The sequence below is a fragment of the Ascaphus truei genome, chromosome 2 (genome assembly GCF_040206685.1).
Source record: "Ascaphus truei isolate aAscTru1 chromosome 2, aAscTru1.hap1, whole genome shotgun sequence".
Classification (NCBI taxonomy): domain Eukaryota; kingdom Metazoa; phylum Chordata; class Amphibia; order Anura; family Ascaphidae; genus Ascaphus; species Ascaphus truei.
Genome location: NC_134484.1, coordinates 11522045 through 11541385, shown reverse-complemented (window position 1 = coordinate 11541385; position 19341 = coordinate 11522045).

Here is a 19341-nt window from a genome sequence, read left to right as displayed (position 1 = left end):
GATTGGGGGTCTTTGCTGCAGAAGGAGCCAGCCAACGCATTGCAGAGGGACAAAAGAGTTTAATAAATAGATTTATATCTTGCTATATGAACTTTTATTGTGAGATGTGTGAAACATTCCCACGCATGCACAATAAATTGTCAGCTCTATGAAAGCTTGAAAAAGTACAGATGTAGCAGGCATCCCTTTCCCATGTGGAACTGTATGGTGAATTTGTGATACGGTTTGTTGATATATTCAGTGCCATCACTTCTATTGAATTTGATGGAAACTATGTCATATTGTGATTTATAATGGAATATGTTGTGTTATCAGTAAGACCAATGAGGCTGGGAACATGTGTACAGTATGTGCCCTTCTATATGTATTAAATACGATATATAGTAGTATTGTATTAACAACGGTTAAATACCGTAGCTCATATAATGCAACATATATGTAGGCTGCTTAATGATGGCTAATAAATCTGTGAATTCCGATTGACTTTTTCGATGGATACTGTATCATAACTAAAGATTTGAGAATCATTTACTTGAAAATATGAACTGTTTGGAATTCAGCAAAAGAAAATACATATAGGGCAGCATGTCCCATTAAATTGCTTAATGTGTGTCATTCAATCTAAGAAAGTGTGCCAATCTCCCAAAAAGAAGTTCCTATCCCAAACCCCTAGTGTGAAGTTTCCAAGAAAAAACTGACCAACAACTTTTTGAGACAAACCTTGAGATTTTGGCTGCCAAAAATGCCAATTCCCCTTCCGCCTTAAAGCTGAGCACCAAGAAATATCTTACATGTGTGTTTAAAAAAAATAAAATCAGTTCTGTACTATGAGAAAAAACTTGTAGCATTTAAAAAAACAACAACTCTGAATGCCATTTTTTAATGTATTATAATGTAACAAGCATTTTTTGTTTCTATAGCAACCATTTACAAAGTCACATCCCCTTCCTCTTCTGAAACAGGCTCTGGCACACCCCTTTTTGAGCCCTGCCCTCTCTCTAGCAGTGCACTAATTGTATCTAGTGGCTGCCTGGTCACATGATCTTCCCCACAGAACTTTGCATCTTTGGTCCTCTTCTGCTGCACTGACAGCCATTTAGTGAACCCCCGAGCCGAATCTTTGTCAATCGATCACATGAGAATGGATCGATCGGCAACTTAGCTAATTACTTATCATTGTGGGGATTGTATTGAAGCCCATATTAAATGGGGAAAAATAAAATACATAAATTAAACGGCAGCACGGACAGCTGCTTGAAAGTAGACTGTTTCCAATAAATCTAATGGTAACCCTCATTAATGCACAGCTGACTTTCCAGAGATTGACTCCTTCGAACTGTTAGCCTGGCCATAGTTTAGCTCACTTTCACATGTGAAAGGAGATAAGCATTGTTCATGACCAAGAGAGCAATGTACTTGAGCTACAAAACTAGGGTAGGCTGAGATGCTAATTAAAAAAACAAAAAAAAAAACACAGCTAATTGTAATTTTATCTAATGGGTTGATAATTCAACAGCATGACCTAACGACAGGATGTTAAATTTTCATCTACCTGCCCTGCTGGTCACACTGATAGCTGGAATTTATAGAAACATCAAAGCAAGCTAACAGCCTCTTCTCTGCACATTGCTTTTCACGAGTGTGGAGACACTGTAAACTGATTAGTGAGTTTATATGAATTTTAAATGACTTGCGCAGAGTGCCACAGTGCTTTGTCAGGCTTCATCTGTTAATTGGATTGTATATATTAGCACTTGCTTATCCGACTGGCTGTTACTGTGTAGGTTTCTTCTGGCGTGCGTCTGAAATGACTAGGAGTTGGTTTCCCTTAACAAGTAAACTTCTGACAAAGCGGTTTGACTGTAAAATGTGCATTGAATTTTTTAGCAGTATGTTTAATTCTACATCTGATTAGATGCCAGTAATTAAAACTCACGCTGTTTCTCCGCACCACGCTTCTCCGGCTGTGTCTTTATTGTCATCTCATAACTTTTGGAGTGATAGGTGGAGATTTCTCCACTTAACTTTACTGGTCTCATAAGAAGTACCTGTGATGGTAGGGGTAAATATGTCTGCAGTTAATAAAGGTCAAACCTGCCATTACCCCTCCTGCCAGTAATACAGTTGTATTATGTGGTTATATATACTGTAGGTTTACTGGTTATGCATCTTAACCCAGGCTGTGCTGAAAAGATGTGCAATGCAGCAAGCATAAGCTTATAGGAGTCCATGCCAAAATGGATTTGAAGCAAAAGGTGGCACTGTGTGCTCATTTGCATGTCATTTCCCAGAATCCCTTGCTGCAGTGGAAGCACTGTATGCTGGGCGATAATGGTGAAAGGCAGGGTTGCAGACCTGTCTAAGACATGCAAATGAGCACACAGTAATATTTCCATTATATATATATATATATATATATATATATATACAAACAAAAGACTGCGCCTATAAATGGGTGTACATATTAGACAAATGTTATACGTGTAACGGGTTTCCCCCCCCCCCAATCTCACATTGGCCCGGGTACGTAGTCTAACCAACCCCCCATTACGTGTTTGTGTTTGGTGGTGCACCTGTAGACAACAGGACTCCTGAGTCTCCCGCTTGATGGTATTAGGGGATGTCATCAGGACAGGTAGCTGAGGTTGTGGGTGCGAGTTCAACTTACATCATGTGCAGCGCCTCCACCTCATCAGGGTCTGTGCATCCGCAGGGAGATTGTCCTGGTGAGGAACTCCTTCTTGGTGGTGACTGCCACTGCTGAGTAATCTCACACTCACACAGTGGGGTTTTCGTTAACTAGGTCATCTTTATTGTAGATTGGGATGTAGCAGACTGCCCCATGCAGCTGCCGGCTCTAGCCGCAAATCTCTCCGTGCTGTCCCTTTGCCAGGTACGCCCTCCCAAATTGAAGTGGGATTCCCTCTTCTCCTAGGGAGATCCTCTCTGTACTAGGTCCCTGGACACAGAGTGGTTTAGACAGGCTTGATTGGTCAACCTGGACCGCTAGTTTCTGCACTAGGGTCACAAAGTGTTCCTACAATCCCTTATGCAGGAAAATACAAGTTACCAGCTACTTCACATAACTGCTGGAACACACACTAACTAACTGTGTTGTGCCTTATATACTTCAGGAGGCAGGCGTATCCCTGATGTCACTATCCAGGGACTCAGAGCATACAGCTACTCCCCTCCATACATAGGGCACCTCACCAAGGTGTGAGGGAAAACCTCCATAACTACTGCTGGCATACCCGTACTTATCAGGACTTACTGCCAACAGAGAGGAAAGTAGTATACCATTATTATGCATGGCTATATACTCCCCCTTGTGAGTCCCCACCGTCCCGGCTGGGGCCTAAATTTGGTGTACCTTGCGCCAGGAAACACTGTAAAAGAACACACAAATTAAGCGTCAAACATTACCACATCTACATAATAATGTCAGAACATCACGCTCACTGACCAGCAGGGAGCGCTAAAGAAAAAGGCAGACCACTCTGTTCCGGGACCTAATAATAGTGTCAAGGGTCTGGTTTCTTCACCTCCCGTCCCGCTGCATCGGTGACTGTCACGCTATACTCTCGAGGCAGACCTCGCTCATTACAGTACACCGCTTTGTGCATGTAAATGCTGCGCCCGATTTTCCCAACCCTCATTAGTTGGGAAACCCTCTGCTCAGCTGGAACTCCCTTAATGGCCCCTCCCTTATTAACAATGTAATATTCTATGTCATTACGGAGCCACCTCTCTCGATTATCCTCTATTTCTCGCATCAGAGGTTCGGGGACATAAGGGTACTCAAGCCCATGAGACCGCTTATACTTTGCCATAATGGCTCGTTCCGCTCGGCAGGCTCGGGTCAATTTAGTTTGCCCAGCCCTTCCCGGCAACACCTATGACAGGGGCTCGTCTGACTCCACCGGATCCTCCAATCCTTCGGAACCCTTCGGTTTAATATAACCCGCTTTATTTCGGCTCCACCTCACTCTCAACTCTTTGAGGTAAGCATCATCACTAAACTCCCCGGGAGCCCACCAATGGTCTACTACCCCATCCCTTTCTAAAATGAAACGGGTGCGGTCTATCCAGGCGACATACCCCTCATATAGTGGCGCCCACCATCTAGTTTCCCGTACCTCCTCTGAGTTGGATTCTAGTGGCTCTTCCTCTTCAGGCCCGCCCGATGATACCCCTGAAGTACCCTCAGATGGCGTAACCTTTCCCCGAGGCTGTGATCTGTTTCCACCCATGATACTCAACACACTGGTACTATCACTGGGTACCGACCCTTGTCGGGAAATCCTCCCTCAACCCTCCGATCCATCATCCGAAGTTCCCCAGTCTAGGCTCTCAGTCTGATCCTCGGTAGAACCCCGGGAATCCCCTGACATCCCCAGGCTAGATGTAGACCCGAATGAACACGTGACAGGGACAGGGGATTTAACTAGGGCCTTGGGACTAACTCTGGGAGTGGACGGGGTTGGGGGACGGGGCCGGACGATAGGTATCGGCAGGGTTACGACCTGCTCCTCAGCAATACCTGACTCGCTTCCGCCACAAAGTCCGTTCTTTTCTTTGGCAGCTGGGCTCCTCTCTCTCCGGCTCGAGCGCCCATTCCGTCTGTCCGTAGGGGATCGACTTCCACTGCTCGACCGCAGAGGCGCAATCATCTCCCACTTGATGCCGCTCTGATCGTCCGGAACTGCCTCTGGACACGCACGTGCTGCGACGCCATCTTGGGTTGGGTCCCCAATCGAGACCTCTTCCTCCACGAGGACATCAGGCAACGCCCGTCTGCTACGCGGTCCAGCCTGACCCTGGATCCGCTCTTCTTTCACCCCCACCCCCTGGATCTGTGACGAGCACTGGGCTGGCCTACTGCTTCGCTGCGTCGGGGTGGATCGACCTCCTTCCGACCCGCTAGTCACCACGGCAGTGGGACTCCGGCGATCGGGTTGTCGCGGTACTGGAGACACTCGACTCCGTGTCTCCACACCACGCGGGATAGCATCCCGCCAAGGCGTACCACTGGTATGGTACTCGTTTAACAAGTCTTGGGTATCAGCCAGTTGGGCACACTCCACGTCCGAGGATTCCAACTTACAGTTCGGGCGCGGCATCCCAGTAGGGGACCGCCGATGGGCTCCTTTCCGGTCCCCTCTCCGATGGCTGGTTTTCTCTGCCTTGAGATCCCGGCCTGATTCCTGCTCCGCGGGGCCTGCACTCTCCCTCCACAGTGCACCTGGAAGCTCCGCCGCCGACATCGGGGTAGAATCTTTCACTCGCACGGCTTGCACCGGCACAAACGTCGTCATTGGCCACATATACTGCAGTCTACAGTGAGGGCACCGAGCCTCGCTGCCCACAGCTCCACCCGGCAGTCTGCAGTGCAGGCAGAGACAGACCACTGTCTCCACACCCTCTACGCGGATAATCAGGAAGCCTCCTAGAGCCGAGTAGGGATGGGTAGAGATCAAGGGACTCTGGTCCACTTTTTCAGACTGTTCAGCCATAGTCACCAACGGAGGCACTCTTTTTAGAGGTCTGTATCGATCAATGGCTCTTCGCAACTGAAGGGCAGGGGCTGGTTGAGCAATCCCTCCTCCTTCTTTCTCCATCAGCATCCGGCGGAAAGGCAAACCACTCCCCCTGGTTGAAACTAGGGGGATGTCTCCTAGACTTGTAGGCTGACCAAGCACAGGTGCACAGTGAGTCATAGTCCATGAGGGCTCGGCTCCAGCTTTCGCGCCAAACTCCCCAGCAGGGTGGAATTTTCTCGTTGCCGCCAATCCTGGCCAACAATTAGCAAACTGCAAAGTTGCAAGACTTTCTGCAGCTGGCCCACGCGGTAGCCCGGGAACGTGGGAACCGCCATTTTGGTGAGTATCGTCTTTTTCCATATTTGAGGTAGCGTCTGGCGGTTTGTGTATTGGTGTATAACAAAGTCCATTTCGTTCCTCCCATCTCGCAAGGCTGTCGTCCTCACTAGTCTCGAGGGTACTTTCCCGAGAACATAGGCAGGACAAACACGGCGCAGCCACGGCTTTCACGCCATTCCATAACAAGCTCACAAAAGTATCTTCTGTAGCTTGTTCTTCTTCCTCAGTCCGACATCCTGGATCTTCTGCTCTTTGCAGATCCTCCATTCTGACGGTTGTTTCTCGATCACTGTATACTGGATTATTGTACATGGAGCTCCGCTCTGCGGGGCAGCTACCACATCAGTACAATAAACATGCCTTGTGCACCACCTTATGTACCTAACGTAGATCTGACTCGTGTTTGCACTACCTCAGGCTAGGCTCACTCTCTCAGTGTCTACTGTATCTCCTTCCTCCCAGTCTGTGCTCCCTTCGGTAAGTGATCTGGAATGGCTAGAGTACTCTGGGGCTTCCATGCAGTACTTGGGCGTCTACCTCTCTTGGTCAGCCTAGTGCAGACCCTCTCCAGGAGTCCTGACCTAGTTAACAGGCTATCCCTTCAGGCATCCTACCCCTAGCGCTACCTCAAGGTGACTCGGACAGCTATAGCCCCTCTCCAGACCCACTAACCCCTCTCAGGTTCCCAGGTTATCCCTGCGGTTCCATCCCAACAGAGCACAAAGTGGCAGCATACACTTTCCCTGTTTCCTAGTGTGTGCCTAGCAAAAGCCTGTCCTGTTAATATCTCTCAGCAGCGCCTCCAATTGTAACGGGTTTCCCCCCCCCCCCAATCTCACATTGGCCCGGGTACGTAGTCTAACCAACCCCCCATTACGTGTTTGTGTTTGGTGGTGCACCTGTAGGCAACAGGACTCCTGAGTCTCCCGCTTGATGGTATTAGGGGATGTCATCAGGACAGGTAGCTGAGGTAGTGGGTGCGAGTTCAACTTACATCATGTGCAGCGCCTCCACCTCATCAGGGTCTGTGCATCCGCAGGGAGATGGTCCTGGTGAGGAACTCCTTCTTGGTGGTGACTGCCACTGCTGAGTAATCTCACACTCACACAGTGGGGTTTTCGTTAACAAGGTCATCTTTATTGTAGACTAGCTGAGAGCCCCGGCGTTGCCCGGGATGTTTGTGGTGTGGGGGTGGCATTTGGGTGGGGAGTGGTCCACGCGGCCCATGGCAGTGTGCGGTGGTACTGCTGCTGTGGCTGTACTGATGGTGATTGTATCGGTGTGCTGATTTGGGAGGGTTTGTTGCTGATGTGGGGGTGCGGATGTGGGTGTGCCGATGGGGAGGTGCGAAGGTGCCAATGTGTGGGTGCTGATGGTGTTGATGGGGGCTGGGAATGGTGGGGAGCCGAGAATGCCAGTGTGCTGGGGGGGGGGGGGCATGGGATACCGGTGTGCTGATGTGGTGGTGCTGGGGATAGTGTATGTGTGTGAATACGTGTGTGTGTGTATATATACACACGTGTGTGTATACATGTGTGTATACATGTTTGTGTGTGTGTGTGTATACATGTTTGTTTGTATACATTGTGTATGTGTACGTGTGTGTGTGTGTATACACGTGTGTGTGTGTATACACGTGTGTGTGTATACACGTGTGTGTATACACGTGTGTGTGTATACACGTGTGTGTATACACGTGTGTGTGTGTGTACACGTGTGTGTGTGTGTATACACGTGTGTGTGTGTATACACGTGTGTGTGTATAGACGTGTGTGTGTGTGTATAGACGTGTGTGTGTGTATAGACGTGTGTGTGTGTATACACGTGTGTGTGTGTGTATACACGTGTGTGTACACGTGTGTGTGTGTACACGTGTGTGTACACGTGTGTGTGCACGTGTGTGTACACGTGTGTGTGTACACGTGTGTGTGTGTGTGTACACGTGTGTGTGTGTGTGTACACGTATGTGTGTACACGTGTGTGTGTGTGTACACGTGTGTGTGTGTACACGTGTGTGTGTGTACACGTGTGTGTGTGTGTACATGTGTGTGTGTGTGTACACGTGTGTGTGTGTACACGTGTGTGTGTGTACACGTGTGTGTGTGTGTGTGTACACGTGTGTGTGTGTACACGTGTGTGTGTGTGTACACGTGTGTGTGTGTGTGTGTGTACACGTGTGTGTGTGTGTGTACACGTGTGTGTGTGTGTGTGTGTACGCGTGTGTGTGTGTACGCGTGTGTGTGTGTACACGTGTGTGTGTTTGTACACGTGTGTGTGTGTGTGTGTGTACACGTGTGTGTGTGTACACGTGTGTGTGTGTACACGTGTGTGTGTGTGTGTACACGTGTGTGTGTGTGTGTGTTTAAACGTGTGTGTGTACACGGGTGTGTACACATGTGTGTGTACACGTGTGTGTGTGTGTACACGTGTGTGTGTGTGTACACGTGTGTGTGTGTACACGTGTGTGTGTGTGTGTGTACACGTGTGTGTGTACACGTGTGTGTGTGTACACGTGTGTGTGTGTACACGTGTGTGTGTGTGTGTGTGTACACGTGTGTGTGTGTACACGTGTGTGTGTGTACACGTGTGTGTACATGTGTGTGTGTGTGTGTACACGTGTGTGTGTGTGTACACGTGTGTGTGTGTGTGTGTGTACACGTGTGTGTGTGTGTACACGTGCGTGTGTGTCTACGTATACGTGTGTGTACGTGTCTACGTGTGTGTACGTATCTACGTGTGCCTGCGTGTCTACGTGTGCCTGCGTGTCTACGTGTGCCTGCGTGTCTACGTGTGCCTGCGTGTCTACGTGTGCCTGCGTGTCTACGTGTGCCTGCGTGTGTATGTGTACGTGTGTGTGTCTACGCGTGTGTGTCTACATGTGTGTGTATACATGTGCCTACGTGTGTGTATATACGTGTGTGTGTACGTGTGTATACGTGTGTGTACGTGTGTGTACGTGTGTAGGGCAGGGAGGGTGGGGGCGAAGGGCAGGGAGGGTGGGGGCGAAGGGCAGGGAGGGTGGGGGCGAAGGGCAGGGAGGGTGGGGGCGAAGGACAGGGCCAGGGGGGGAGGGTGAAGGGCAGGGCCGGGGGGGGGGGCAGGGCCGGGGGGGGTGAAGGGCAGGGGGGGGTGAAGGGCAGGACCGGGGGGGGGGGTGAAGGGCAGGGCCGGGGGGGGGTGAAGGGCAGGGCCGGGGGGGGGGGTGAAGGACAGGGCCGGCGGGGGGGTGAAGGGCAGGGCCGGGGGGGGGGGGGTGAAGGGCAGGGTCGGGGGGGGGTGAAGGGCCGGGGGGGGGGGTGAAGGGCAGGGGGGGGGTGAAGGGCAGGGGGGGGTGAAGGGCAGGGCCGGGTGAAGGGCCAGGGCGGGTGAAGGGCCAGGGGGGGGGATGAAGGGCCAGGGCGGGGGGGGGGTGAAGGGCCGGCCCGGGTGAAGCGCCGGGCCGGGTGAAGCGCCAGGCCGGGTGGGGTGAAGCGCCGGGTGGGGTGAAGGGCCGGGCCGGGGGTGAAAGATCTCTTCCCGTGCGGTTACTTACCTCGCACCGGGCCGCGCTCCTCCTCGGGTTCCTCGACGGTTCCCCCTGGCGATGCGGAGCTGAGACGCTCAGGTGAGGAGGGGTGTGGGCCGCGGCCCGTGCATCTCCCGACAGAGACAGCTAGGCCTGAGAGCCGGAGCAGCGCGCGCGGGGATGGGGAGCTGGGGGCGCGGCCTCTAGGCCTGAAGGTGAGAGCGGCGACAGCGTGCTCTGGGGGGGGGGGAGCACCGGGAGAGCGGGTGAGCACCGGGAGAGAGGGTGCTCTGGGGGGGGGGGGGGGAGGGAGGGTGCTCTGGGGGGGGGGGGAGGGGGGGAGCACCGGGGGAGCGGGTGAGCACCGGGAGAGAGGGTACTCTGGGGGGAGGGAGGGGGGGAGCACCGGGGGAGAGGGTGCTCCGGGAGAGTGGGTGATGTTGAGGTCCCGCGGAGTGGTGATAGGGTGTAGTTCCGTTATTGCGGGCCAGCGGCCAGGAAAGGGGGGGGGGGGCGGACAGAGGGTGAGGAGGGGGGTGAGGGGCTCCGGAGCAGCATCGTGCTGTGGATGTTCGGGTGAGTGGGGGGGGGGTGAGGGGCTCCGGAGCAGCATCGTGCGGTGGATGGTGGGGGGGGGGGTGAGGGGCTCCGGAGGAGCATCGTGCGGTGGATGTATGGGTGAGGGGGGTGGGGTAGTTTTGGGTGTGCTCCGGGGATGTTCGGGTGAGGGGGGGGGGGGTGTGATGGAGCATCGTGCGTTGTATGTTCAGCAGCGTGCGTTTGCTGTTGGTGTGAGGGGGGGTTGATGGAGCATCATGCGTTGTATGTTTGGGTGAGGGGGGTTGGTGATGGGCTGCAGTAGCGGGAGAGCTGTGGCGTGCGTTTGTAGTGTGCATGAGGTTGGGGGGGGTGATGGTGGAGGGGGGTGCATGAGGTTGAGGGGGGTGGTGGTGGAGGGGGGTGCATGAGGTTGGGGGGGTGGTGGTGGAGGGGGGTGTTTGTAAGAGGCAGTGCGGTGAGTGTTAGGTGCTTAGACGCATTCCCAAAGGTCACTGAGGGGTGGGACAATGTGGCAGTGGTAATGGCCAAAGGCCAATGAGAGTCAGTGAGGGGTGGGACAGTGGGGTGAGGGGTGGGACAGTGTGGCAGTGGTGTTGGCCAAAGGCCAATGAGAGTCAGTGAGGGGTGGGACAGTGGGGTGAGGGGTGGGACAGTGTGGCAGTGGTGTTGGCCGAAGGCCAATGAGAGTCAGTGAGGGGTGGGACAGTGTGGTGAGGGGTGGGACAGTGTTGAGGTGGAGTGACAGGCCAAAGGTGCAATGCGATTGGCCCTAGGGACACAGGGCATGCAGACAAACATACAGACATTTCAGAAATATATAGTAGCTATACACACCACACATACATATATACACACCACACATATATATATATATATATATATATACACACACCACACATACACACATATATATACATATATACACACACACACACACCACACATATATACACACACACCACACATATATACACACACACACACCCTGCAGCCCGTTTTTCACACACACCCTGCAGCCCGTTTTTCACACACACACACACACACACACACACACACACACACACACACACACACACACACACACACACCTTGGTGCTGCCTCTGTCTGGTGGCTCTGCAGTTGCAATGCCGGGCAGGCTGCAGCCCCATTGGATGGGAGCGGTCACGTGACCGCTCCTCTGCTTCCCCTCAGAGGTTTTTTTTTTTTTAAATGAGCTAGCAGCCCTTGTTTCCCGCTGCTGGCGGCCCTGATCGCGGCGCTCCTCTAGCCAAGCCGCGGCGCACCAGGGCGCCGCGGCGCACAGTTTGGGAAACACTGCTGTACCTGATTCGGCAGTCTGTGGTAGCAGACGTGAAGGTTTTGATAGCTGTGAAGCGTGGCCCCAGAGCGTTCCCAAAACTCAGTGAGGGGTGGGACAGTGTGGAAGTATTAGGGCATTGGTGTTGGACGCAGGCCAATGAGAGGTGTGCGGGGGGCGGGCATTGGACGCAGGCCAATGAGAGTCAGTGAGGGGTGGGACGCAGGCCAATGAGAGGTGTGCGGGGGCGGGCATTGGACGCAGGCCAATGAGAGTCAGTGAGGGGTGGGACAGTGTGGCATTGGTGTTGGACGTAGGCCAATGAGAGGTGTGCGGGGGCGGGCATGGCCTGAGCAGGAGTGACAGGCCCAAGGTCCAATGCGATTGACCCTTGGGACGCAGACATACAGTGATTTCACAAATATATAGTAGATTGGGATGTAGCAGACTGCCCCATGCAGCTGCCGGCTCTAGCCGCACATCTCTCCGTGCTGTCCCTTTGCCAGGTACACCCTCCCAAATTGAAGTAGGATTCCCTCTTCTCCTAGGGAGATCTTCTCTGTGCCAGGTCCCTGGACACAGAGTGGTTTAGACAGGCTTGATTGGTCAACCTGGACCGCTAGTTTCTGCACTAGGGTCACAAAGTGTTCCTACAATCCCTTATGCTGGAAAATACAAGTTACCAGCTACTTCACATAACTGCTGGAACACACACTAACTAACTGTGTTGTGCCTTATATACTTCAGGAGGCAGGAGCATCCCTGATGTCACTATCCAGGGACTCAGAGCATACAGCCACTCCCCTCCATACATAGGGCACCTCACCAGGGTGTGAGGGAAAACCTCCATAACTACTACTGGCATACCCGTACTTATTAGGGCTTACTGCCAACAGAGAGGAAAGTAGTATACCATTATTATCATGGCAATATAAATAACACATAATAAGATATAAATAACACAAAGGGAAGAAGTGCTTCAGACATAAAAGTAACATTTAGGAAAAGGGGTGCCTGCTCCGAAGAGCTTACAATCTAATTGGTAAGTAGGAAGAACGTACAGAGACAGTAGGAGGGAATTCTGGGAAGTGCGTCTGCAGGGGGCCAAGGTAAATGTGTGATGTGTTAATTATCAGCCATCGAGCTACTCATATGCTTCCTTAAGCAAGTGTGTTTTAAGGTGGGTCCTAGAGGTGGATAGAGAGGGTGCTAGTCGGGTTGTGAGGGGAAGGGCATTCCAGAGGTGCGGGGCAGTCAGTGAGAAAGGTTTAAGGTGGGAGAGGGCTTTGACATTGTGATATAAACCTGTCCTGTTGCTGCAATGTATGCCAAATAAAGAGTCAGTTGAAATGTTCCTGGCACCCTGTTCGACCATTATTTCACTCCTCGCAGCCTTGGCCTGAACCCATGAGAAGAAAGCACCCTGAGAGAGAAAAGGTAACCCACTGGGCTGGGCAGGAAATCCCTGTCAGCACACAGAACATATTCACATTTACTGTACTCTATCCTGGAGCCGGGGGGGGGGGGATAGGGGTGTTGCACATATTTAAGATATCTTTGTGCGAGATCCATGCATTTGTAATTCCCTTACTGGATAAGTCTCCACCACCAGACCGTTCCTTGCATTTACAGTAACCTACCCAAGATACCGTGCGTATACATTAGAAAGCCACACCCCGAACATTGTCCTGATGCAGTGTGCTTTCTATGGGGTTCTAGAGATGATTATCATCTAATGTTCTCATAGTACTTTCCCTGATTTCTACTGTATTTAATGTATTTATAGCATTATATGGCAACGTTTAGTGACTGGGTATTTTGGATAATCCAGTCCAGAAAGATTGCCAATGATAATTGGTACCCACCTTCATTCAAGTATGCTGTGCAGCATTGCTTTATAAATGATGCAGCCATGTGTAAAATTGGTGTACATATCTCTTTCATGCTGGCAGTAATCCTGGTAAGTATGCAGGGTTGCCAGTAACAGTCATGGAGGTTTGCCCTCAAACCCTGGTGAGGTGTCATATGTCCCAAAGGAAGTGACAACATGCTTGGTGTCCACCCTTGGTGACATCAGAGATGTGCCGGTTCCTGAGGTGATATAAGACACAGCACTGCCTAAAGTTAGGGGTTCAGTTTCCTGTTGTTGTGCTGCCTCTGTTCAGCGAGAGGCACGTGAAGGTCTGCAACAGTGTTTTAGTAGTCTCATGCTAGCTGTGAGTCTGTGCAGCTAGAAGCAGACAGAGAAGCTGTTGAATCTCCCTAAGGGGAGAGGTGGAAAGCAACTCCATTAGGAGAAGGAGGAACTTTCCAGATGGAGTGCAGCAAAGGAATGAGCGGCTAAGCTGATAGCTGTGAGGGGCAGCTGGCCCATACCACCATGCCAATAAAGATGACCTTGAATAAAGACACTTCACTGTGTGAGTCTGGAATCACTCAGCAGGGGAAGGCATCACCAAGAAGGGGTTCCTCATCAGAACCATCCCCTTGCGGACGCAGGGATCCTGATGAGGTGGAGGCGCTGCACTGGATATAGGTAGGACTCATGCACACTACCTCAGCTACCTGTCTGGGTTGGCAATCCCCAAACAACATCATGCGGGAGACTCAGGAGTCCTGTTGCCAACAGGTGCACCACCAGACACGACCATGTAATGGGGACTGGTTAGACAACAGGGGCCAATGTGAGATTGGGTGGGTCAGGCTAGGCCAGAAAATCCGTTACATTTGGAGGCGTTGCTGCTGAGATAGACCTGTCAACAGGACAGGCTTTTACTAGGACACTGGGAAACAGGGAGAGTGTCTGCTGCCACTTTGTGCTGTGTTGGGACGGAGCCTAGGGGTAGTCAGGGGGCTGATGGAGTTTGTCAGTTCGCAGGGACGACCTAGGGGCCTGAAAGGAGTTGGGGGTTTGGGGCCGGGCTATAGCTGTCCTAGTCATCTTTAGGCAGTGCTAGTTGGTAGGATGCCTAAAAGGATAGCCTGTTAACGTGGTCAGGAATTCTGGAGAGGGTCTGCGCTAGGCTAGCCAACAGTAGGTAGACGCCCAAGTACTGCATGGAAGCCCCAGAGTACTCTAGCCCATTCCAGACCACTTACCGAAGGGAGCACAGACTAGGAGGAAGGAGATACAGCAGACACAGATAGAGTGAGCCTAGCCTGAGGTAGTGCAAACACGAGTCCAGCCTACATTAGGTACACATGGTGGTGCATCAGGGTAATCGTTATTGTACTGGTGTGGTAGCTGCCCCGCAGAGAGGAGCTCCATGTACAATAAGTCTAAGTACAGTGAAAGAATGGCGACTGCAAGAATGGAGGATCCGCGCGGTGCGGAATGTCCAAGATGGCCAACGGAGGATAATGGAGAGAGCGCACATGGCGTGTGTGCGGGTGAAGGGCAAGCAAAGGAAATGACTTTCACGAGCCTGCTGTGGAGTGGTGCTAAGGCTGTGGCCGCACCGTTTTGGTCCTGCCTAGGATCGCAGGGTACTACCCTGGAGGACAGTGTTGAAGACATTGTTGTAATGTGTGGTGAAAAAGAAGGATCTGCTTGTCAGCCGGCAAGCGTTATACAGAATGCTAACCAAGATGGCGGCTCCCGCTTCCCTGGGAGACAGCGTGGGCTTGCTGAGGAGAAAACTGCATTTGCAAAAGTTGCAGAGACTTGGCCAGGAGTGGCGCCAACAGGAAAACCCAGCCCTGATGGGGGGTATGGCGCGAAAGCTGCAGCCGCGCACTCATGGACAGTGACTAATTCAGCCCCAGTGCTGGGTCACCCGATAAATCTAAGGGACATCCTCCTAATCTCAACCAGGGGGAGTGGTTTCCAATTATGCCCCGTGGGCATGAATCCAGCTGGTGAGCCGGCGGTGCTGTTACAGAAAGTAGTTCCTGCAAACAGTGCTGCCTGCGGAGAAGAAGACAAGGATTTTGCAAGCAAAGTGGCTGCAAGAAATTGGCCGGGATTGGCGCCAAATAAGGAGTTGCGCTCAGGGGATAGTGGCGCGAAAACGGAGGCCGCGCCCCCCAGGACTGTGAAAAGTTCAGCCCCTGTGCCGGGGCATTCAATTAACTTGTGGGACCCTCCCCAAATATTCACCAGGGGGAGGGGTCTCTATCTCTGCCAGGCAAGACCCGAGTTGTCTGAGGGAGGAGCTGGATGTGAGCTTCCTGTCCCACAGTTGCGAGGAGCTGGTGAACAGGAGAGACCACTGTGCAAAGTGTCTCCCGTAACCAGCACTACCAAGAGCGAGATGGACATATATCCCTATTCATTGCCAGGAGGCTTCCTGGTAGTCAAGGCTGGGGAGAAAGAGACATTGCGGTGCCTGTGCACGCAGTGCAGGTTACCCGGCGGAGAAGCTAGCACAACGGCTAGGTGTCCCCAATGTGGCATCCACTACCTAGGGGCCATGCAGCCCTTCGTACCAGGGCAGACCGAGGAGGCGGGAGCGGACACAGGCATGCTGACGGCTGAAGCCCCGCGTGCGGCCTGCACCGAACCAGTTGATCCCGGAGAATGGGGATCGCTCCTAATGATCAGAACGGAGCCTGAAGATAAAGGGGCCTACAAACGCGGTGAGAACCCGGAACCTCACCGTCGGTCCCCTGCGGGAGTGCCACTCCCCGAGTCGGAGTTCGGCTCCTCGAAAGAGGAACAAGCGACCCTAACGACGGTGGTGATGCGCCTACCGGCAGACCACTACAGCAGTGCTGGAAAAGAACCGGCACTTACCTGTGTCACGGCGGAGCGGAGTCTCGTGTCGCCGGTGCAGAAACGACCTGAGAGGCGGAGTCCCATGGCCGTGGTGACTTACAGCGCCGACGGAGGAAAAGATCCCATCTCGAGCCGAAGGAGCGGTGAGACACACCCTTACCCTCCACAGGCGCCGGTGGTGGCAACGGCGAAGGAAGGCCTAGCCCAGGCCCGAGCGGAGCGGAGAGCAGAACCATCACTTCCGGCGGCGGATGTCATTCTGGAGGAAGAGATCCCGCATAGGGATCCATCGCAAGATGGCGGAGTATCCGGTTCCGGTGATGACGTCACTTCCGGCGGAGATAGCGGAACGACCAGAGAGAGAACCACAACGCCTCGGCGATCGGGCAGCGCTTCCCGATCACCTGTGACAATCAAGAGCTGGCAGGCTGCCAGAAGAGCCGAGAAGGGTGAGGCTCAGCCAGCAGAGAGTCCTCGCAGTGATCCGGGACAATCCAAAGGTAGAGAGCGGATCGGAACCCCACAGATACCATTTGCCGTCCTTACGCCCAAACCCATACCCTAGATAAAGCCCCTGTCCCAGTCACCTTTTCCCGTGGGTCCACGTCCAGTTTGGGGATGTCGGGAGGGTCCCAGGGAACTGGTGAGGAACGGACTGGGGAGAGACTGGCAAGTTGCACATCCGACGATGGGTTAGTGGGTGGAGGATATTCGGGGGAGACATCTGAGTCCAGTTGGAGACTTAGTGTGGCTATAGTAAAGTTGGAAGAAAGGCCAAAGCGTGTGGGGTGGCCTAAGTCCCAATCTACTGGGACATCAGGAGTGTCTTCCTGGGGGGACACAGAGGAGGGACAATCCTTAGAATCCGAGCCCGAAAAGGTTAGGGAGACCCGGTGGATGGACCGCACTCGGTTCCTACTACAAAGGGAGGATGTAGTGGATTACTGGTGGGCTAAGGGGGAAGAACATTGGGATTCTGATAGTTCCATAGAAGATTGGGATACTGATAACTCTCTAGAGGGGTGGGATCCTGAAGTGTTAGATGAGAAGTGGTGTAATCAAGAAAAGAGGTCTTACATTTCCAGGGAGTGCCTTAAGGAAGTGTATGGGCATGATCCTCTAAGTCCACTAGCATCCATGCCAGAGTTATGGGCTGTTTGTGGGTGTCCAGTATATCACCCAGAGTGTTACAGCATTGCTGCTCTAAACCCAGTGGACCATGCTGTGCGTAGGCCACCTTAAGAGGGTATGGGAGTACCACTAATGGATACTCCATCAGGGAGTAATCCTGGTTTTTATACATCTACGTTAGGATGTATCTGTTATTATGTATGATGAAGATATGTACTGAAATCTGTCAATGTTGTGACTAATTATGTATGTCATTCATTTTGCAGTGCTACCTGAAGGAAGGTTCCGTAAATTTAGATCCCAGCCGGGTCGTTGGGTTCCACCAGGGGGAGAATGTAGCCACATGTAAAATTGGTGTACATATCTCTTTCATGCTGGCAGTAATCCTGGTAAGTTGCAGGGTTGCCAGTAACAGTCATGGAGGTTTGCCCTCAAACCCTGGTGAGGTGTCATATGTCCCAAAGGAAGTGACAACATGCTTGGTGTCCACCCTTAGTGACATCAGAGATGTGCCGGTTCCTGAGGTGATATAAGACACAGCACTGCCTAAAGTTAGGGGTTCAGTTTCCTGTTGTTGTGCTGCCTCTGTTCAGCGAGAGGCACGTGAAGGTCTGCAACAGTGTTGCAGTAGTCTCATGCTAGCTGTGAGTCTGTGCAGCTAGAAGCAGACAGAGAAGCTATTGAATCTCCCTAAGGGGAGAGGTGGAAAGCAACTCCATTAGGAGAAGGAGGAACTTTCCAGATAGAGTGCAGCAAAGGAATGAGCGGCTAAGCTGATAGCTGTGAGGGGCAGCTGGCCCATACCACCATGCCAGTAAAGATGACCTTGAATAAAGACACTTCACTGTGTGAGTCTGGAATCACTCAGCAGGGGAAGGCATCACCAAGAAGGAGTTCCTCATCAGAACCATCCCCTTGCGGACGCAGGGATCCTGATGAGGTGGAGGCGCTGCACTGGATATAGGTAGGACTCATGCACACTACCTCAGCTACCTGTCTGGGTTGGCAATCCCCACACAACATCATGCGGGAGACTCAGGAGTCCTGTTGCCAACAGGTGCACCACCAGACACGACCATGTAATGGGGACTGGTTAGACCACAGGGGCCAATGTGAGATTGGGTGGGTCAGGCTAGGCCAGAAAATCCGTTACAATGATATAAATTATTGCAATCAGATTCTCCCCAAAGTGTAATAACAGGATGTACTGCACCCAAATAATACATGTAGATATTACTTGCCTATGTCAAGAATTACATCAGAGTTTAAAAAGCCTCTATGTCTTCTGCTGCTGATCTAGTCCTAACTCCACTAATGAAATGAGGTGAAAATTACAAGTGATCCCAGCCTGTCATTAAAATATGACACTTCAATTTAGGTCACAATGTTATGTTAAATTCCACCCATTTAAAAAGCTTCCCTAGGAACACAGATTAAATGTGCTGTCAATTAAATATACAAATGCACAAACTAATTAGAGATAATACTTAAGGTGCAACTTGAATATACTGTATGTTAGCTAACTTTTTATGTACATTTCATCTAATTAATGAGGGGTTCAAGGACAGGACAGGTTTTTACAGCATTCTACTTAATGTGATGGGTGCAATTCCACTTGCCCCGTCTCATGAAAGGAAAGAGGTATTCAGCAAACCGCAAGCAGCATGTGACGGGGCTCGTCTTAAATCAGGAGGCGGACCCGCAGGGCTGAGGTAGGGATACAAATAAACTGACCACAGCCCAGGGATAGAGTCTTGTAAGAGTATCCGTAGTCGGTATGGAAGCAGGGGTCAGGGCTGGCGGCAGAGGTGCAAAGTCCAGGAGACAGGCGGAGGTAATGGCAGGCGGAAAGCAGTAAGGTCGGGGTTACGGTCTGGGGTCAGCAACAGGGAATCAAAACAGGCAAGAGGGTAAAGCGTGACTGCAAAGACCAACAGGAGCTGCAAACACACAGAACTTTGCTCAGCGACTCCTTATAGTAACTGCAGCCTTAGGCTACGCTTATAGTGCCAGCGACGGCAACGGTCAGGCGACGGTGGCTGAAAAATCAAATAGAGATGACTTCCAGCGATCGCGACCAATTCGTCGCTCCATCGCGTTGCGCTTACTATAAGTGCACGCAACGGCGGCAATGCATTTGTTTTGCCGCGACGTCGCATCGCTGTCGCCGGCACTATAACTCTGTGCCCAGGACATACTTGAAAACGAGAGGTATCTCTAAATGTATTACTTCCTGGTAAAACATTTT